The sequence below is a fragment of the Arachis duranensis genome, chromosome 10 (assembly GCF_000817695.3).
Source record: "Arachis duranensis cultivar V14167 chromosome 10, aradu.V14167.gnm2.J7QH, whole genome shotgun sequence".
Lineage (NCBI taxonomy): Eukaryota > Viridiplantae > Streptophyta > Magnoliopsida > Fabales > Fabaceae > Arachis > Arachis duranensis.
In genome coordinates this window covers 89,348,128-89,371,870 of record NC_029781.3, presented here as the reverse complement: position 1 = coordinate 89,371,870, position 23,743 = coordinate 89,348,128, and the positions used below count along the sequence as shown (strand labels likewise).

Sequence of the window (23,743 nt, the reverse complement as noted above, 5' to 3'; positions counted from 1 at the left end):
TATTAGTTGTATGATTTTCTCTTTTGTCTGATTTGAGATACCTATTTTGTGGAGGGTCTATATTGATTATATCAATTTTGATAATGTATTTTATTGATTGTTGAGATACTCTAATGCTACTAGAAAGACTTATTATGTACTCGTTATTTTAATAGTGAAAGATTTTACTAGACTATATTCTGTGAATTTTTTATCCCTTTTAAAAGTTTTTTGACAATAAAAATTTTGGTATTTAATTATTTAATTTCTGTCATTATATTTACTACTTAGAATATCTCTACAACTATCTATTTAATTGCAAAGGTTATAAAAAATCATTTGGATTCTTTTATTGTGAGACAGGTTCTTATTTTAACTTCAACTTTTTTCAATACTATTTACACTAGAAAATTCTGTTGGAGCATATATACTCAAAGTAGTATATATACTAACTGAAAACAGAATTCTTAACTAACTAGCTATTATTTTAACTAACTTTGACTCTTTTATCTCTCTTTAACAGCTCGAGATGGAACCTCAACTATTCTGATATTGACATTATAATGATTGAAATATAATGATATTCAAGCATTGCATTGTGTTGGCCTTATTATATTAAATGTATAATATGATGGCTAAATAGCAATGACATATATACATAACATAAATAGAGCTATGATGAGGGAGTTGGGGGCTGAAAAGAGATTGGCATGAAAGTTCCATGAAAGTCGTAAGGAACTCTGCATGGCAATGTAATCTTGGCAACTGCCTCACCACTTAACTTCTTTCCATCAATTATATGAACCTGCATTCATGCATGCACTTATTATTATTAATTTATTATTAATATACATATATACATGGCATGGAACATAGTTAAGAAGTAGTTCCTACTTGTGATAAGTTAGTGTCTTCATTATGAACAAAAGCAATGATCCAACCATCTTCTTCTTCCATTTCAATGCCCCCTTTTTCTTTAGGGACAAAGGCGAGGCGAGTGCAGAATACATTGCTGCTTTCAAATGCATAATATTCCGTTCTTATGATCTTTTCCTAATTTTATTTACAAATTATTCAATTTTGTAATAATTCATAAAATTAAACAATACTCAATGCATATATAATTATTAATTGTACCTCAAATGATAATTGTTCTTCAAAGTATAACTTAGCTAGACCTCATATTTTGGCATATCTAACAATTCAAACACACAAACTCAGCATTATTAAACACAAAATCTAAACTTTAGTAATTTATAAATAGATAAATACCTGCAACAAAGCTTGCATTGGGATCCACCACTTGGGTGTATGCGTATTTATTCTTAACTCCTATAAAACTTTCATTGAGTACAGGAAAATCCATGAACTGATTTGGTCCATCAATGAGATATTTCTCATTAACCTCCCCGATTTCCATGTTTAATCGCCATTCATAACAACGAGAGAAAAACTTAGAATCATTATTCAATTCTGCTTCTGGCCCTGGAATTATTGAATCTAATGCTCTGCAACCCCACACCACCACCTATAGTACAAAATTAATATCCAAAATTTTACTTATTTTGACATTCATAAAAAATTTGATTCTTGTAGAAAAAATTTGATTATTTTTGGGTAAAAAATAGCTTTATTATTTTGATAGTAAATTATTTTATTGAAAAATTGTCTAAAATAACTCACATAAATATAAAAAAATAGGTAATAACAGATGTAATGACTAGTTTCAAATATTGATAAAATATTTTAGTATTTATATGTATTTTTATTTTATATATTAAAATTGATACATATTTTTCTAGAATCTTTTATTTAAATTAAATAATTATATAATTTACTAATATATATAAACTACAGAATAATTACTTAAATAAATAACGCTAACGCAGATATGGGCATACATTGGGTACTACTGAGATCTTGAATATGACGTTCGGAGAATCTGACATATCCAAAGTGCACCCTAGATATATTGTAGACCGAAAAACGGATATTGAGCACTCGAGATGTGTTCAAAAACTAATTTGGGTCACAGCATTTCAGATCCCATCAAAATAAAAATTAGTGTCACAGCATTCGAGATACGTACAAATATAATTTTAAGTAAATTTTAAATTAGACTCATAGTTATAAAAAAATTAATTTTAAAATTAAAAAATACTTATAGATGATTTAGATCAATTTATACAGTAAAAATCAGTAAAACATATTACTATTTAAATCGAATTAGATTAATTTATCCGTAATTTTTTTCTATTACTTACTTATGAATTATTTCAATCCTAAAACCTTTTATTTTATCTGACTGACATTTTCAAGTGAATTAAAAGTGTACACATTAGAAATAGTAGAAGATTGAAATTAGAAGTGATTATTAAAAATGGTTATTAATTTTATTTTAATTTTAGGTGCCATGGATTTGGAGTTGAATTGGATTAACACGGAACCGATTCAAATTTTAATTGTCTATTAATTTTAATATTTTTAAAATTAGTATAATTTGTTACGATTTAAATAGTATTTATTTAATTTTTATTTATCAATTTAATTAATTTCATTCAAAAATATCAATTTAAAATTATTTTTGAATTTGGTCTAATTCAAAATTTATCTAAAATTGTATCCGCACCTATCTCGAATGCTGTGATCCTAATTTCTAATTTTTATTTTGATTGTATTTCGAATATTGTGACCAAAACTAGATTTTGAACGCATTTCGGGTGTTTAGTAGGCGTTTCTCAGCCTACAACGTATCCTAAATGCACTCTAGATACGTCAAATTCTCCATGGGTCATAGTCTAGGATCTCAGGAGATACGCCCATACTTGCGTTGAATTCACAATATCCGAGATGTAGTACATTGTTTATTTAAGTAATTATACGATTTATATGTATCACTAATAAATTATATAATTGTTTAATTTAAATAAAAAATCCTATTTTTCTGTTATTAGATAAAAACAAAATTTATCTCACGTAATTAACAAATTAAAATTAAAATACTAAACTTTATTAAACAAAATTAAAATTATGTATCCATTCCAGATACAAAATAAAATAACGAGTAATTACTTAAACTATTTCGTAAAGTTTATAAAATTGGATATTCTAATCTCTCAAGTTTTAACATATACAAAATAGTTTTTAACATTTATTTCTGTTAGACAATACAGTCTTTCTTCGTTAGTTACTAATGGCGATTGCTGTCGTGGAATTTTGATTCGCACGTGCGTGGCCATTAAGTGTCTGCGAGTATGATCTAATCTAAATAAATCAGTCCAAAAAATGAAGTACAAAACAGTTCTCGAAAAATAAAAAATCTCAAAAGAATCCCTAAAAAAATTTAAAAAAATCCAAAATAGTCAAATTATTTATATATAATTATTTTTAAATTAAAAAATTTTAATTTCTAAAATTTTTTATCTATTTATCTCAAATTTGATTATTCATATATAAAATAATTTACATTTTCAAATCTTAAATTATAAACTAATTTTGAAATTTTTCAAAAAATATTAAATAATTAAATGAACTCATATTTATTTTTGATCATATAAAATATTAATTTAATTTGTAAGTACCATATTTTATGAACATTCTTTAATGATGAAAAAAGAATGAACCAGTGAAAATTTTTCATTTATAAATTTTTTCACATAAATAATTGGGAATATTTTGTGCAAATACTTATAAAAGTAACACTTTAAAACATGCATGCAATGCAAACTAAGTCATTTATGAAGTTAAATTTGTAAATTTTGGTCAATTATAGAATCAATGTGAATGATTTATAAAATTTCAATGCTATTTGAAACTCCTAATACTTTGTAATACTTGAAGAAAATATGTTTTGACAAATTCAAATATTTTGTTGATATATTTTTTGAAAGTTTTGGAATTCAATAATTATAATATTGTATAAAATAGATTTGTAGTTAAAGTTGTTTTTATGCTACTACAATTAATAATTATGTCAAAAAAAAATACTTTTTTATTTATAAATATTTTTTAAATTTATTTAGTAAATAGTGATCTTTGTAATGCAAACCTCTTAGATTTAGCTATTATTATTATAATTTTTGTATCACTTCAATATAAGTATCATAGGTTAATAATTAAATAATATTATTTTTTTTGACATTTAAGTATTAATGAATAAAATTATTTTTTAGTTTATATTTTGTTATTTTTTTATTATTTATTTATTATATATACTTTGAATAATATTTTATTATTTTGATTAATAAAAATATTATAAAACATTAACTTTTGAAAAGATTAAAATATTTGAAGGGCCGTTTTAAAATTTTTAAAATTTTTCAAAAACTATTTTAAGATTTTTCAAAATTTTTAACGATTGTTTTATATTTCATACTAAAAAACTTATTTGCCAACTTGCACACGTGGACACTTAGCACACTTGTGTTAATTAATGTTCCACGTTAGTCATCATTATAAGTGATTAAGGAGGGGACGGTATTATCTAATAAAACTAAATGTTGATAACTGTTTTATGTATTTTAAAATCTGAGAGACTAAAAATTGGAATAAGGTGTGTAATAGTGTGCTTAAATGATTTATAGTTTTTGGAATGTGAGGGGTATTGGGGGTGTTGGAAAAGTGGGTATGATTAAAAATTTTAAGAGAAAAAATAATGTGAATATACTAGGCTTGATAGAGACAAAGAAGAATGAAGTTACTAAGTTTGACGTTGTACAAATTTGGAGAAATGATGCGGTGGATTGGGAATATGTGAGTTTCGAAGGGGCTTCTGGAGGTCTATTGTTAATGTGGGACAAAATGATTTTTTAAGTTGAGTAACTATTATAAAGGAGAGAGGTTGTTGTGTGTGGAAGGGGTGTTGATGAGCAATAATTTTCATTGTGAGTTTTGTTTGGTGTATGGTGCGCATGTCAGGGAAGAGAAGCTAACTGTGTGGGAGGAGTTGAGTTTTATTGCTGGAGTATGCCAGGTCCCCATTTGTTATATGGGTGATTTTAATGAGATTGTGAGAGTAGAAGAAAGAAAAGGTGCTAATGCTTTAATAGCATTAGCGGAAGATTTAGAGACTGGATCCGGAATATGGAGTTAGTGGATTTAGAACTGAATGATCGCAAATTTACATGTTTCAGAGGCCAATCTTGCAGTCGCTTTGATAAAGTCTTTGTTAGCCTGGAATGGCTTGAACAGTTTTCTGAGATACGACTTAAAGGTGGGTCAAGAGGTTTATCTGATCATTGTCCTTTGATAGTGGAAGATAGTAGATTAAGAGGAGGACCGAGGCCATTTCGAAGTCTGGATTCTTGGTTCACACATGATGGGTTTCTCATAATGGTGAAGGAGGAATGGAGGGGTATAGGGGAGGTTCAATTTACTGAAAAGTTGAAGGCTTTGACGATATCTTTGAGTAGATGGCATAAGGATAAGTTTGGTGATATTGATTTGGAGGTACAACAGTTGGAAGATGAAATCAAGAAGTTGGATGATTTGGCTAGTGATGGAGTTTATGATGGGACTATGGAGGCAAGAAGGAGAGCTCTAGTTAGCTTCTGTAAGCGTTGGTATGTCAGGAAGGAAATTCATTGGAAGCAGATGTCAAGGTCCCGACATGCTAAGTATATGGATAAGAACACTAGATATTTTCATAATTTAGCCTCAGCAAGAAGAAGAAATAATCGGATTGATGCGTTGATGATAAGTGGTAGATTGGTGAGGAATCAAGCCAGGATTAAGAGTGCAATAAGAAATTTTTACAAGAACTTGTATCATCAGGAAGCGTCACCTTTGGTAGGTATTTGGGATGGCCTAGTTAACAAGATACAGGAAGAGGACGCTACAGACTTAGAGAGGATGCCTTCGGCTGACGAAATAAAGGAATCAGTTTGGGATTGCGAGTCGTCTAAGGCCCCTGGCTGTGATGGATACAATATGAACTTCATAAATAAGTGTTGGGGGAAATTGGTACTGAGTTTACTGCAGTTGTCATGGATTTCTTCCAGTCAGCTACGCTACCAAGAGATTCTAATATTACATGGGTGGCTCTAGCTCCGAAGTTTGTGGGAGCAAGGAAGATTAAAGATCTTCGGCCGATTAGCATGGTAGGGTGTGTGTATAAGGTCATTTCGAAGGTGTTGGTGCGGAGAATGAGAAGAGCAATGCCGGACTTAGTAGGGGAGGCTCAGAGTGCGTTTGTGCAGGGGAGAAAAATTCATGATGGGGCTTTGATTGCGTGTGAAACTGTGCAATGGTTGAAGTAAAGAAAGAAGAAATAGACAATAATCAAACTGGACTTTCAAAAAGCTTATGATAGAGTCAAATGGAAATTTGTGGATATTGTACTTCAGAAAATGGGTTTTGGGAAAAGATGGTGAAGGTGGATCAAGGAATGTGTGTGCACGGCGTCTATGTCACTTTTGATAAATGGCTCGCCTTCTAAATCTTTTAAGATGGAACGGGGCTTACGACAAGGAGATCCTCTTTCTCCGTTTCTTTTTGTTCTTGTTGTTGAGGTCCTTCATAGAATAATAGGAGAGGCAGTAAGACATGGAAGGATCTCTCCTTTGTTAGTTGGAAAAGACAATATTGAGTTGTCTCACTTGCAATTTGCGGATGACACAATACTTTTTTGCCCTCTGGAGGAGGAGACTATTTGTAATTATAAGCGGCTTCTACGGTGTTTTGAGATGATGTCTGACTTGAGTATTAACTTTGATAAATCTAGCTTAATTCCGGTTAATTGCGAGCGAGAGTGGTCACAAAGGATGTGTATCTTGTTGGGGTGTAAGGAAGCAACGTTTTCAGTCAAATATCTTGGTATTTCTTTGGGAGCGAATCTGAAATTGGTCAAGACATGGAAACCTATTATAGACAAAGTAGAAGATAAACTTAATCTGTGGAAAGCCAAAATGATTAATAAAGTTGGTAACCTGGTACTCATCAAATCTGTGCTTAATAGTCTGCCGGTTTACTATCTTAGCTTATATAAGATACCCAGAGCAGTAGCAGATAAGTTGATATCTTTGCAAAGGAGGTTTTTGTGGAGTAATGAGGACGGAAGGGATGGGGTACCTTTGGTAAGGTGGGATATTGTGCAAGCTCCAAAATGCTTTGGGGGTTTGGGCGTGGGCGATGCAGTGCTCCGGAATACAGCATTGTTGTTCAAGTGGTGGTGGCGATTTTCAAAGGAGGATTGTTCATTATGGAAGAAAATTGTGTGCTCCTGCAATGACTTGAAGCCAAATGTCCTTCTTTCTTGTTAGCCGATTCTTAATACAAAGGGTCCGTGGAGGGACATTTGTCAATTGCAGATAAGAGAACAGCAAGCGAGAGATAAGATGGTCAGAGGGTTATCATTAGAGTTAGGAGATGGTAGAAGAATTCGTTTCTGGAAAAATAAGTGGCTACCATGTGGTGTGTTGCAGGATGTATTTCCAAGACTTTTCTCGGTTTCAAATCAAGTCAGGTCTGTTATAGGGGACTGTGGGTTCTGGGATGGGTTGGAGTAGATATGAAACTTTCATTGGAGAAGGATACTATTCTAATGGGAGTTAGAATTAGTTAACCAACTTCATGGAGTTCTACAATCTGTCAGGTTAACAAGTGAGAGGGAGGACATAATAGTATGGAAATTTGATAGATCAGGAGTTTACTCTACTAACTCATTTGTGCAGGTTTTACAGACTGAGACTCTCCCGGAGGACATTACGAGTTATAGTTTCACTAGATCTATATGGAGAGGACTAGTACCACCAAGAGTTGAACTATTCACCTTGTTTGTGTTAGTTGGTAGGGTCAATACTAAGAAAAGATTGATTAGATTGGGCATTATTAATCACAGGGATATGATTTGTGTTTTATGTAAAAAAGAAACTGAGAATGATTTCCGCTTATTCATTGGTTGTGAGTTCACGTGGCAGGTGTGGTGTGCTTGGATATATGCCTATAATAAATTTTGGTCTATTCCAGGAACCATTAATCAACACTTTGAGAGTTGGACAGGAGCTCCTGTAAGAAAAGTCGAACGTAACAGGTGGCTGATTGGTTTTTTTGATATTATTTGGAAGACGTGGTTGGAAAGGAATGCCATGATTTTCAAGAATCAAGAAACATGTGTTGCGGAAATTATTACCAAGTCGATTAGGAGCTACAAAGAGTGGGTTAGCTTTGTTCAGTTTAGTTATTGATGGCAATGACGGAGATAACTTCAGTTTTTTGTTTAGTATTTGTATTGTAACTCTGGACTTTTTAAATGCTCCACCTTATTGTGTTAAGTTTCTTATTTAAAAAAAATCTGAGAGACTAAAGTATTCAATTTTAATAATTTTAAGATTAATTTAAATAATTATATAAAATAGTTTTCTTTCAAATATGACTGCTATGCAAATATATAATTAAAGTTACCTCGTGACCTTCCTCAAAAGAGTTAATAAAATGAAATGTGCTATGAGGTGTGACCTCAAACCATTTGATTGAATCTGCATCACCATATATGGGCATAATCCCAATCCTCGCGTATTTTTCCTTCTAATATTCTATCAATCTACGACATATATATGAAGAATTCAAAAATTTAAAGCGCAAAATTATTTATTAGAAAGAGGTGCATGTGTAATATACTCACTGCCCTCTTCTAAGAAGTCTGTTTGGGTCAATTATGAGTGGATAATCCAATATCACAATGTATCTACATATATATACACAAAAAAAGAGAGATTATGATAAGAGGATAAGTGATAAGTGCATGTACATACGATAAGGCAGTTAGAAATTGTTAACTAGCTAGAGTGGTTAGAATCGGCTAGAAGTAGTTAAGAAGTGGTTAGAAACAGTTAGTGAAGTCTAGCTTAGAGAACAAGTCACGACAACTTGTATACATACATGGACGTAAATCACCATTCAACACAATGCTAGGTAATACAATCAGATAAACACTCTCTGAAGTCACTGGTAGCAGTTTCAATTATTATTATTGTCATCGTCGTTGTCGTCGTCTTCGGCCGATTACATTTATAACGAATAATATTATTACCTTTGTGTGATACCTATCTCATGGCAAAGACAGCATCTGTCTAGTTTTATATCCACTTTATGAACCAATTCTTTTCCATCAGCTGAAAATAATGAACAATCAGCAGAAACCCCTTCAATCAACTAATTGATGATAAATAATTTGAAAAAAATGATGGATAAATGATACAATAATAGTATCATTATTTGTATCATGATTAAATAATTTAGTGGTTTTTTTCTAATTGAGAATTCTGTTAAGTATCATCTATGTTACAGTAAGAGAGAACCTATATAGAAGACAATAATAACAGAATAAATAAAATTAAAGAAAAGGAAAACTCATCTCTATGAAAATGTAAGTGTAAATAATGCATGTAAAATAAAGCATACCAGAAACTATTCAAATTTCAAGAAAAGGTTTGGTTGTCTCTACTCCAAAGATAACCAGTTCTCCGGTGTCTAAAACTTTTAGAGTAATAAACATTTATAACTAATGAAAGAAAAATATGCAAATTAATTAATATTTAATATTAAAAATAAGAGAAAAGGATAAATAAGTTTTTAACCTTTTAATTCGAAGATAAATTCATCTCTTAAGATTGAAAAATATAAAATTATCCTTCACCTTATAAAATGCGTCACAATTAGATTTTTTCATACAATTGTCTAATCAAGACGTAACGGAGTGAGCTGATATGTCGTCCATATGTCTATTACGGTGTCATTTTAAAGTTTAGAGACTTATCCGTCCTCAAACCTTTTTACAATGGACTACATAAGCATCACTCTGTTACGTTTTGATTAGGCAATTGCTATACATAGAAAAATCTTAATGTCACATATTTTGTAAAGTGAAAAATAATTTTATTTTCAATTTTAAGAGATGAATTTGTATTTAAATTAAAAAGTTAAAAATTTATTTATTTTTATTCTAAAAATAATTAACAGAATATATAATCATTCAAAAATCACGTAACGTTATATTTTAATTTTTTATTCGTGTAAATTTCAATAATTTATATCGTATTTCTTTTTAATTATTAACTATTCAATAATGTACATAATATATAATATATACCTTAGGGTGGCTGCCAAAAGGACGATTCGATACTCCATTGAAATCCCATTGATTCAAAGTATTTAATGTGAAAATGTCAATCTCAAATGGAAGGTGACTGTCAGAAACTGAATAGAACTTTCCTGAATGCTCAATCACATTGGTGTTGCTATAATATTTATAGTTTTCTCCATATCTCAACTGCATGTGAATTAATACACACAACACACCAAACTGTTGATGACTCGTGTCGGATGGGACTTCAGATGTCATTTGGCTTAAAATAGATTTGTCACACGTAGTTCTTAAGGTGACAAAAGAAAATAGGATAAAGTATTATTTTCATCTTAAATATTTGGATTGAATTTTAATTTGGTCTCTTATATTTTAAATGTCTTAGTTTAGTCTTAAAAATTTTTAAATATTTTATTTTAATTTTAAAAAAGTTTTAAATATGTTTAATGTTGTCTTACGATTAAATTTAACACAAATAATTCACATATTAAAAAGACAATAATATTCGATTTCAGTATGTAAATAAAATTAATATGCTAACGATCACTAATATAAAAATTTTTCCTTTAATTTTGAAGCGCGTTGATAATTAATTGTTAGGATTTAAAATTTTGTAAAAAAAAAAATTGAGGAGAAGTATTATAAAAATATTTGGTTATAATTTCTACCATATAAAAGAAGATATGACTTAATTAATAACGTTATATATTAACGTCCACATCATTCATTCCATTAACGAGTTAAATTTAATGGTAGAACTACATTAAACCTGTTTAAAATTTTTTAAGACAAAAATAAAACGTTTAAAACGTTACAGACCTAATTAGAATATAACCCAAACGTTAAAAACTAAAATAATACTTTACCCAAAAAAATATTTTCTTCAAAGTATATACTTAAATTAGTTCATAACTAATATCAACTAAGATATTTTGGTCATTAATAATTTTTTTATTATAAAAATTCCTGAAATTATACCTATTTGACAAATTGATTTTCTAATTATTTTTAATAAAATTTTTACTTTTTTAGTATACTTATTAAATAAATAAGTCTTAACAAATTTTATTATAGATAATTAAATTTTTAAATTTTTATAAGATAAATTAATCTTTCTTACAAAGAGATTAATTCGTCTTGAGAATCTCTAAAGTATTAAAAATTTGTTGAGAATCAAAATGTTTGAATTAAAACTTTTTGGAGACAAATTTGGGTGTTTATTTATTTATTTATTTATTTTGAAGTTTTGTTATTTTGTTGATTGATTGTCAATTAAAAAGAAACCATTAATTTTCTAATAAAACTAAAATGTATAAATGAATAAAATGTTGACCTTGTTTAGCATGAGAGAAGATAGAACAGCAAGTGAATCTCCTTTGACAGCAGGAAGAAACAAAGGCTTGTACTTTGTTTCTCAAGCCTATATGATGAAGTTTCAACATGTTTGTTGTTGTACACAAGAGTGTAATTCCCATCATTTTCATCAATTTGCTTTTTGAAATACAAAGCATGAAGCATTCCTTCTCCTTCCACCCAAGCACTATCTGAACTCCCCAAAATTGACTTTGTTGATTTCAACCCTCCAAACAGTGGGTTTGATCCTAAATTACATACATGCATGAACACTAGAGAAATAAAGAAATTTTTTGGCATATATATCATAAACATAGATATATTACGAGGGGCACTTTGTAATATAAAACAATATTTGGAATTTTTATATTTTCTGTTTATTATTATTTAGATGGAAGGACGCTGTATGTAGCTTTTAAAATGTTAAGGAGAAAACTAAATTTAAAAAAGAAAAGTTAGAGATGATTTTAAATTTTTATACAAACATTAGTAGTTCCGGTTTAAAATGATTTTTACCAAGAAAAACTAAGAATAATTTAGCTCTCTAAGTATAAAATTATTACAACTTATTAAAATATTTTTTATGATTTATTTTTTATTATAGTTTGCCGAACAAAATTTTAAGAACCAATGTTTTTAATAGGACAATTTATCTAAATAACACAACTCGAATGCATATTTATGCAAATGCAACAATTTCAATCTCATTACATGCATGCGTATTCTATTTTAATTTTATGTAAATCTACTACCTACGGTTTATTATTTGGCCATAAACCACGTAACCTCTACTGCAGTTTATGAGGAGCAGCATTTAGGCATAAATTGCGTGACTCCTACTGCAATTTTTGAAGACCAGCATTTGTTCATAAAATGTGATAAAGCAGTGACGGATTGCATTCTTTAAGATTTGAGTTTTTGGATTTAAAACAATTTGGGAGAGAATCACTTGACATTGATACTTTGGCAGGTTGGGGTCATGAAAGAATAAAATTGTTTGTACTAATTAAACGGTGTTGCTCATGTGACTAGAAATATCAACAAAAAAGAGATTAATTGTTTATAAGTTGTTCTTTCTATATGTTAGTTGTTTGCTGTTTCGTTCATATGTTATGTCACTTTAAACTGTGATTTTGGTATTTTTATAAAGAATTTGAAGATGTTAGTGATTTATCTGTTAAAATTTGATTAATACCGGTTTAATTTTTTTAATTTATGTGTTAGTCTTTTATTTTTAAATTATTTATTTTATAAATAATTTATGTGTTATTAATTTATCTGTTAAAATTTGATTAGTACCAAATTAATTTTTTAGTTGATTGATGTGTTAGACTTTTATCTATAAACTATGTAATTTATAAATACTTTAGGTTTTAGTGATTTATCTATTAAAATTTGTTTAGTATCAGTTTAATTTTTTTGTTAATTTATATGTTAGTATTTTATCTTTGAATTATTTATTTTATAAATACTTTATGTGTTAGTGATTTATCTGTTAAAATTTAATTAGTACCAAATTAATTTTTTAGTTAATTAATATATTAGACTTTTATCTGTAAAGTATTTAATTTATAAATAGTTTAGGTCTTAGTGATTTATCTATTAAAATTTGATTAGTATGGATTTAATTTTTTTTGTAATTCATGCCAGACTCTTTTAGCTATGAATTATTTAATTTATAAATAATCCAGGTGTTAGTCTTTTTTCTGTTAAAATTTGATAGGTACTAATTTAATTTTTTGTGCATGCATGTATTCGTCTTTTATCTGTTAATTATTTAATTTAAAAATAATTAAAGTATTAATTTTTTTTGTTAAAACTTGATTAGTACCAAATTATTTTTGCGTGATGCAGCCGATTAAGTGTAATTATGGCATTAGGAGACAATAGAATATGTTTCTACATGACAGCATCATACCTTATTTGAAAACTGCGAATTTGTATCACTTGACGAGACTGGACAGTCATTGGTTCTGGGTGGATGAGTCTCTGGTGAGCGTATTCATTGAGAGGTGGTATCTTGAGACGTACATGTTCTACATGCCATTCGGAGAGTGCAGCATTACACTGCAAGATGTGGCTTATTAGTTGGGGTTGCCTGTTGATGGGAAGACTGTTAGTGGGTGTTTCACTGACTTTGAGCAGCACATTTCCGATGGGAGACCAGCGTGGGATTAGTTTTAGGAGTTATTCGGTGAGTTACCGCTGCCGAATAGGGTCAAGCAGATGACGATCTACTTCACATAGTTCCATGAGAGGTTTCGGGTGCTCTCTGCCGATGCAAGTGAGGAGACAGTGTGTAGGTATGCTCGTACTTATGTCATGATGTTACAATCGACTCAGCTATTCATCAGTGACAAGAATGGGAGCTGGGTTCACCTTCGATGGCCGCCGTTTGTGGCAAAGCTGCTTAACGAGTTGGGAAAGTATAGCTGGGTCTCAGCTGCACTGTCCTGGTTGTATAAATACATATGTCGGGTTACAAACAGAAATGTGATTAACTTGGCCAGGCCACTTTAGTTATTACAGTCCTGAATTTTCTCACGGTTTCTGACGCTAAAACCGAGTGGTTTTGACACATTTGTATTTTCGCTGGCATCCAGATATCATTTTAATGTTTTGTGCTATATATGTGCTTATTTTAATGTTGTGTTTTGGAACTTGATGGGCCTATTATGTACGTGGATTGCTCCTAATATTCTCATCACTGTCCCCAACTATATCGACAGCCTCTTCATCTAAATCATCCTTTCTCATTGTATTTTCAACTAGATTAGGTTCACTGTCACCTACACAATTAGGAATCATGATAAGAGAACTAGCCATCTCAACTGCCAGCTGATGGAACGGACGGTTCTCCAATGCTACATAGCCATCTTCATCTGCATGGTTCAAATCAACTGCAACGGATAGAGATGCAACAATCGAACAAGCTTCTACAACCACGACATCGAATTAGAGGCACTCCCAAGCCAGTCGACTGAGGATTTGGAACTAATATCCCAGAACTGTTGACACCATCCTCTGACTTCTTATACAACTCGTGTATTCTGACCTTTGAAAAACTTCTTCGGCAATGAAACAGAACCAGTAGATCTTCATCAGACCTTATCATAAACATATCATACTTCACACTGGCAGACACAACTACAATAGGTATTTTATAAAATAATTCCTTCACCCACTTAGGTCCCAAATACCCCAAGCTTTTGTAATATAGTAGTTTTTAGATCTGACAAGATTTTCAATGAACGAATAAATACATTCAAAAATTCTTTGTCAGTAAACTTCACACCCTCTCTTTTTCTTTTGTGAATGTTTTCAATGCAATACACTAGTGCTAAGAAACTATCCTCCTCACTAGACATTGTGAAAATGACTCTCTCCTTGACAATTACTTTCGATTCGTATATATAGAGTCTATAGCCTTCATAAACTGCAATCAGAGTCCCGCAATTTATGTACAAATGCTTCTTTTCATAAACTGCAGTAAGGGTCCGTAGTTTATGGTCAAATGATAAATCGTAGTTAACAGCCACGATTTATATAGAAATGAAATAGGACAAGCATGTAATGAGTTACAGATTGTTATATTTATGTAAATATAAATCCCAATTAATTTATTTAAGTAAATTATTCTTTTTAATAAAAAAATTTAATTAATTTAATTTATATTCAAGACAAAAATAAAAAAAGTTTGTCACTTGACATTTTTCATACATATAAATAAAGTAAACTTGCAAAGTCAAATAAAATATAAAAATTGCACTTCCAAATTAAAATTAATTAAATCTGGCTGATTTTACTAATTATTTTTCATTTTTTTCAGATTTATCCTTTTTCAGTTAAGCTCTAAATTATTTCATAATTGAAGTTGGTTTAATTTTTACACAGGAATCTACATATATTATTCTGCCGCTAAATTAACAATTTAAAAGAAAAACAATGCAAGTTGCTGGTAATCAAAGTATGAGTATTTATCTATTTTGGTCTCCAAAAAATTTTGGAACAGACATTTTAGTCTCTAATTAAAATTGATTATTCGATTGGTCCTTAACAATTAACTTCGATCTGTCAATCATTTAAGTCCTTTTCTCTGTCAACTCTAACAGAGAACAAAATGGTCCCTAACAACTCTAACAGGGGACAAAATGGGCTTTGACCCCTCTATTTAGAAACGACACTGTTCTCCCCCAATTTCCATCATATCTTGCTTAACACTAACATTCATACTCTTATTTTTCACCCTCATAGTCTTCTTCTCCTTCTTCCTTTTCAACTCCAAGATCAAGCTATGGTCTATAACTGCCACACGTGCTGTACCTACCTCAATATGTTATGGACCACACACTTTTTAAATCTCTGTGACTAGTATACCCACTTTTTCTGCACTTCACTCACCAGAAGCATCCACCTCCACATCTTTGATAATAGTATCAGCACCAACCCCGACAACATCCACCATATTCTCAAGATCATATTCCACAACTACCCCAATGACACGCTTTTCTCCACTCTCTCCGACAAGCAATATAAATTGTTGGATATTGAGACATCATGAGAAGATTCTCCTTCGATATCAATGCAAATTATTATTTAGAATGGACCTCAAGTACTTCATTCTTTTTCTCCTGAAGTCCAAATTGGCAGACAGTTTCGACCTCACATCCAAGCTATCAATACAACGAGCAATGTCACCGTCACCGTTCATATGAAAATTGAAGCGATTACTGAATATTGGTTCGGAGAAGAAGCTGAAGAAAGCAATCAGAGTAGTGGATAATGTGGCCGTGGAGATGATAGGGTAGAACAGGAAGGAGATGGCAGCAACGATGATGGGTTTTAACAAATCGGACTTGCTGTCTAGATTCATGTGATCCATCGAAGACGACAAGTACTTAAGAGACATAGTCATTAGTTTTCTGAGTATGAATTGGTTGAAAACAAGTTGAGAATTTTTCTTTTTGTGAACATTGAAGTTGCAGAATATGCATTGGTGTAGCTTAAAGTTGCAGTGTTAGGCTGTTAAAGTTATGCGACATATGATGGAAATTAGGAGAGAACAGTGTCGTTTCTGAGCAGAAGGAGTCGGGATCATTTTGCCCTATGTTAGAGTTGTCAGGGACTATTTTGTCCTCCATTAGAGTTGATGGAGTAAAGGACCTAAGTGAATGACGAAGTTAATTGTTAGGGACCAATCGAATAATTAATTTTAGTTGGGGACTAAAGTGTCTGATCCGAAATTTTTTTAAGACTAAAATGTGTGAAAATTAGTAAAGTCAATTTTAGAAAATAAATAAATAAATAATAATTAAATAAAATGAAAGGTAATAAACAATCCTAATTTATAAACTTAGAATTTTAATGGTTGAAAAAGAGAAGAATTATATACCTCTAATTGACGGATAGTTCATATTGAAGAGACTCACAAATAAATTGAGTTTTTCTCTAATTCTTTTCAATCAAGTCATCCAGATAGAATAACATAATATTTTTTTGAGTAGTTTTATCCTATATATGTAGAGAAAAGTGTGTTCTCCTTTTGTTAAGAGAGAGTGTTATTGTAGTCTCTTTGTGATAGAGAGAAGTTGTAATTCTCAAAAAAAGTTATTCAATTATTTCTATATTTTATACAAATTTTTATTTTTTTAATCTTTATATTTTGTTGTGTCATTTGTCTGGTACCTAACAGTGGTATCAGAGCCAAAGGTTACTGATTAATATATTTATTTTTCTGCTGTAAGTTGCCGTCTAAAAAAATGACAGCAAAGTACGAAATTCTAAAATTCAGTGGGAGTAATTTTTCCGTATGGAAATTGAAAATAAAAGTCATTATGAGAAAATACAATTGCGTAGTAGCAATTGAAGGTAGACCCACTGGAATTACAGATGAAAAATGGAAGGAGATGGACAACAATATTGTTGCAAACTTACACTTGGCACTAGCTGACTCAGCTTTATCAAGTATAGCAGAAAAAAACAGCAAAAGAAATTTGGGATGCTCTCACCAAATTATATGAAGTCAAGTCACTTCACAAGCAACAAGATATTCTTGAAGAGAAGACTTTATACTCTTTGAATGAGTGAGTCCACATTGGCAACAGATCACATCAACAATCTAAATACGCTATTTTTCCAACTCTCATAATTGGAATATACCATAGCAGAAAATGAATGTGCAAAGCTCTTACTTCAAAGTCTACCAGATTCATATGATCAGCTTATCATTAACTTAACTAATAATGTTTTGACTAATTATCTTTCTTTTGATGACATGGCTGTTGTGGTTCTTGAAGAAGAATCTAGACACAAGAATAAGGAAGATAGATTAGAAAACTCAAAACAAGTAGAGGCTTTGTTGATGACAAGAGGGAGATCAATGGAGTATAGTTCCAGTGGGAGTCAAAGTAGACCAAAATCACAAAGTAAGAAGCAGGTCAAATGCTATAATTGTTGTAAGATATGACACTTCAAGAAAGATTGTTTGAATAAGAAGAGTATAAAGAAGGTTCCAAAAGGATCAAGTTCTCAAGGATGTGTTGCGAGCACCTCTGATGATGGAGAAATCCTGTATGGCGAAGCAACAATTGGTTCTAAAGGCAGCAAACAGCTCACTGATATTTGGATTGTTGATTCAGGAGCAACCTGGCACATGACTCCTAATCTTGATTGGTTTTGTACATATGAACCTGTCTTGAAAGGATCAGTGTTTATGGGAAACGATCATGCCTTAAAAATTGTTAGGATGGGTACTGTCAAAATAAAAATGTTTGATGGTTCTATTCGTTCACTTCCAGGGGTAAGACACGTGAAAGGGTTGAAGAAGAATTTGTTGTCGATTGGGCAATTGGATGAACTTGGTTGCAAGACCCATATTGAAGGTGAGATCTTGAAAGTTGTTAAATGAGCTCTTGTGGTGATAAAAGCAAAAAAGATTGCAGGAAATCTATAAATGCTTATGGGAGATACTTTGTAAGAGGCAGAGGCATCAGTTGCTTTAGCAAGCCAAGAAGAAATGACGATGATATTGCATTGCAAACTGGGCCACATGTCAAAATGAAGCTTGAAGATTCTTGTAAAATGTAATCTCATTCCCAAGCTCAAATCGATAAACTTACAATTTTGTAAGCACTGTGTTACAAGTAAGCAACATAGATTGAAGTTTGGTAGATCAACTACTCGGAGCAAACACATATTGGAGTTAACTCATTCTGATGTGTGGGAATTACCGGAGATGTCCCTAGGAGGAGCAAAATATTTTGTATCATTTATTGATGATTACTCTAGAAAGTTATGGGTGTACCCGATCAAGAAGAAATCAGACGTGTTTGCGATGTTTAAAGAGTTCAAAGCAAAGTTAGAACTTGAATCCAAAAAGAAGATCAAGTGTTTAAGGACAGATAATGGAGGAGAATATGTCAATGGTGATTTTCTAACATTTTGCAAGCAAGCAGGTATTCAATGACAATTCACAGTTGCATATACGCCTCAGCAAAATGGTGTAGTAGAGCGAATGAATAGGACTCTCCTAGAAAGAGCACGAGCTATGTTGCAAACTACAGGTTTAGCGGCAGAAACTGTTAAAACCGCCTGTTATGTGATAAATCGGTCACCATCAACTGCAATTGGGTTGAAGACACCAATAGAGATGTGGCAAGTTAAGCCACCTAATTATTCTTCTTTACATATATTTGGTTGTCCTGTGTACGTGATGTACAATTTTCAAGAAAGAATAAAGCTGGACCCAAAGCTTAAAAAATGTATATTCTTGGGTTATGTGGACGGAGTTAAGGGGTATCGCCTGTGGGATCCCACTGCTCGCAAGATAGTTGTCAGTAAAGATGTGATATTTGCAAAAGATTAATTGCAAAGAGAACAAGAAAATGACAGCACTATTGAAGAAATAACCACTATTCAAATAAATGAAAAATGCAGAGAAGGTGATCTTTCTGAAGCAGAACTACAGCACGAAGAACAAGAAGCAGAGGCCAATGACATAGAAGTTCGTCGATCCACTCGACAAAGAAGAATACCATCATGGCACTTAATTATTTTTTGACAAACCATGATACATATTGTCTTTTGACAGAAGATAGAGAGCCAACAACTTTTATGGAGACTATGCGCAATCCAGACGCTTCTATGTGGATGACAGCAATGTAAGAAGAAATTGAGGCATTACATAGGAACCATACTTGGAAACTTGTTGAACTTTTAGCAGGTCGAAAAGTCATTAGTAACAAATGGGTTTACAAGATCAAACAAGATAGTAATGATCAGGTGGAATGATATTGTGCAAGATTAGTTGTCAAGGGATATGCTCAAAAAGAAGGTGTTGACTTCAATGAAATATTTTCTCCAGTGGTGAAACTAATTACTATTAGAATAGTTTTGGATAAAGAAGGTGTTGACTTCAATGAAATATTTTCTCCAGTGGTGAAACTAACTACTATTAGAATAGTTTTGGATATGTGTACTGTATTTGATTTGCATCTAGAGTAATTAGATGTAAAGGCTATTTTTCTTCATGGAGAACTTGAAGAAGAGATATATATGCTCCAACCAAAAGGTTTTGATGAAGAACAAAGAAAAAAATGGTTTGCAGGTTAACTAAATCTTCGTACGGTCTAAAGCAGGCGCCAAGGTGTTGGTACAAGAGATTTGATTCTTTCATTATTAGCCTTGGATACAACAGACTTAGTTTAGATCATTGTACCTATTACAAGAGGTCTGGTGATAATGATTTCATCATTCTGCTGTTGTATGTAGATGACATGTTGGTGGTAGGTCCCAACAAAGATCGAATCCAAGAATTGAAGGCACAGTTGGCTAGGAAGTTTGATATGAAAGACTTGAGACCAGCAAACATGATTTTAGGGATGTAAATCCACTGAGACAAAAGGGATAGGAAGATTTGGCTATCGCAAAAGGTTGAAGAAGATCTTGCAACGCTTCAATATGCAAGAATGTGCCATACTTTCTATGAATTTCAAATTTATCCTCAAGTATGTGCCCTAATAGTGAAGTAGAGAGGATGGAAATGTTTCGAGTACCGTATACATCAGCGGTGGGAAGCCTTATGTATGCTATGATTTGTACAAGGCCAGATATTGCTCAAGCAGTTGCGGTGGTAAGTTGATTTATGGCAGATCCGGATAAAGAGTATTGGAATGTTGTTAAGAGGATCCTAAGATACATCAAAGAGACCTCGGATGTTACATTATATTTTAGAGGATCAGAATTCTTTGTCAATGGATATGTCGATTCAGACTTTCGAGGTGATCTTGATAAAAGAAAATCTACTACAGACTTTGTGTTTACACTTGTAGGAGGAGCTGTAAGCTGGCCATCTAAATTACAAACTATTGTAACTTTATCTACTACAAAAACTAAGTATATGATAGCTACACAAGCATGTAAGGAAGCTATTTGGATTCAAAGGTTGATGGAGGAACTCGGGCACAAACAATAGAAGATTCACGCTAAAGATAACCTAGCAGATGCCATGACAAAACCAATCAATACTGAAAAATTTGAATGGTGTAGATCCTCATATGGCCTATCGAATACATGAGCAACATGAATTTTGAAAATTTATCAAAATTAACTTTAAGTGTGAGATTGTGAAAATTAGTAAAGCTAATTTTAGAAAATAAATAAAAAATAATAATTAAATAAAATGAAAGATAATAAGCAATCCTAGTTTATAACCTTAGAATTTTAATGGTTGAAAAATAGAAGAATTATATACTTCTAATTGACGGATGGTCTATATTGAAGATACTCACTTATAAATTGAGTTTTTCTTTAATTCATTTCAATTAAATCATCCAGATAGAATAACATAATATTTTTTCGAGTAATTTTCTCTTATATATGTAGAGAGAAGTATGTTCTTCTTTTATCAAAAAAAGTGTTATTGTAGTCTCATTGTGATAGAAAAAAATTGTAGTTCTAAAAAAAATTATTCAATTGTTTTCATATTTTATACAAATTTTTAATTTTTTCATTTTTATATTTTGCTGTGTCGTCATATGTTTAGTACCTAACAAAATGGATAAATACTCAAAGTATGAACAATTATTTTCTTTTTTTTCACACGAACATTTATTTTCCATTTCAATTTCTCTTCGGATTTATATTTAATATATAATAAGAAAATTATATCATAAAAGCTTAAATTATTAAAGGACACAGGGTGTTAATTATACTATTATATATACCATTTCTTATGTAGACACCTTCTGGAAATCCCTTTGGTATTTCACCTTCAATATCAGTGATAAGTATGGGCTCTCCTATCTCCTCTACCGGAGCAAAGTTACTCTGCAAGTAAATTACTATTAATTATTAATTTACTATATTCTTATAAATACACATATAGAAATAATGTGTTCTATTCATTTTATATTTTGTCCCTCTCCAAAGTATCTTATGAAACCATTAGTCAGCGAGTGGAAATAAGTAGATTGTATATGCATTAGGCTTTTAGAAAAGTATTTTAATAGATGTTTGTATTTTTTAAAAAACATAACCGCAAGTACTTTATTTTGTATTTTGTAAATAAAAAAATTATTTACATATATTTGTAGTTTTGAAAAGTTTTAGAAATATTTTTGAAAACATATAAATTAAAAAAATATTTCTTTAAAGTTAATTTATACTTATTAATATTAAAAAGTATAATATGACATCATATATTAACAAATATTTAAATTTATGGTTACTTACTTAATTATTGCTGCCAAATTCCATTCAAGATAAAAAAATCTCTCTACTTATGTTTATTGTGGTTATTTTAAATTTTAAAAGTTAATTTTTTAAATATAATCATATTTTTTTGTATTTATTAAAAAATAATTTACTGAATATAGAAGTTACAATTAAAATTAAATTAAAGTGAGCTAAATGTATAGTTATACCAAGCTCAAGTTTTAGTCACGAATATTGAACTCATCTCATGCTTGATTCATTAACAATAAACATATTTATAGATTTTAAATTCGAGTCACAAAAAATTTACTAATTAACTAAAATAACATGATATAATCTATAATTCAATATAAATAAATTATAACTTACTACAAAAAATTACTTATCAATTATATATTGTCTATCTATTAATTATATAGTTTATGTCTTAATCATATATATATAAAAAAATTATTATAAAATTTTATATCAAAATATTAATATATAGATATATTATTTTTTCTATAATAAATAATTTAATTAAAGTTATTATTCATTCAATTAATAATATAATAAATAAAGATGTTACGATTTAGATATGACAAAAATAAAAATACTCTCTCATATATTCAACAAATATAAATGTTATAATTGTATATAATTGAGGTAGCTTACAAACTAATAAATTAAACTTATCTAATATCAAACTTTACTCATTTAATATGAGTTAGATTTAGACTCAAATTCATCTCACATAATAAATCTATAATGGGTTAACAAGTAGAGATTAAACTATAGCTTAAAATCAGAACTTACTTGACTGTACAATTTTAAAAAAAATTATCATTCAAAAACCAATTTTGATAACCTAACTATTGATGATGAAAAAGTAAAGAGAAAGTATAGGGAGCCAATGGAGTATATGTATAATGTGTATAATGAGGTTTAGGGATGTTCGATTCAGTAGGTATCAGATGTTTATTATTCCTGGTGCTCAGATAGTTATTCTGGATGATATGGGTGTATTGTGTTTGAGAAATTAGTAATATTTTACCTTGAATGTTCATTTTTTAACTCATATTAAGCTAAATAAATAGCCTATTGTACACATTGTATAAATACTCCATTGATTCCCTAGCAGAATTTAAAAGTAAAATTTTACCAAACCACATCAATACAGTGGGTGGTACCGTGGTACATCAAAAACCATTGTATGAGTGTATATATTAGGAACCTGAGATGGAAGGCGTGGTACATCAACAAACTGGAAAACTGAATCCACAACAGCATCAAGGAATTTAGTTGTGATGCTTTTCATGGCTTTGGAAGCATCGATTTGCAATGTAATTTGTTGCAAAGATATTAACATTGGCTGAGTGTGAAGTAATGAACAAGGAGAAGAAGCCATGTGAGAAGATGTTACTCGTTCAAATAAAAATAATATGTGTCGAAAATACTAATTTACTCAGTACTGGCAGAAAATTAGAGAGAGAGAGAGAGAGAGTTTACGTTGAATATGGTGGAGAATCCAGCAGTGGAGTGATCAAAGCCACGTGAGAAGATGAAAGGTCGTTTGGGACGACTGGAGCACTTTGGTGCAAAAACCATGTGTGAACAAGTTCTCATTTTTGTGTTTCT

General features: G+C 30.7%; 1 pseudogene; it reads right to left on the bottom strand.

Moving 5' to 3' along the window:
• Window positions 1–562: 562 nt before the first annotated feature.
• On the bottom strand, window positions 563–23,743 carry LOC107470796 (carotenoid 9,10(9',10')-cleavage dioxygenase 1-like; annotated as a pseudogene).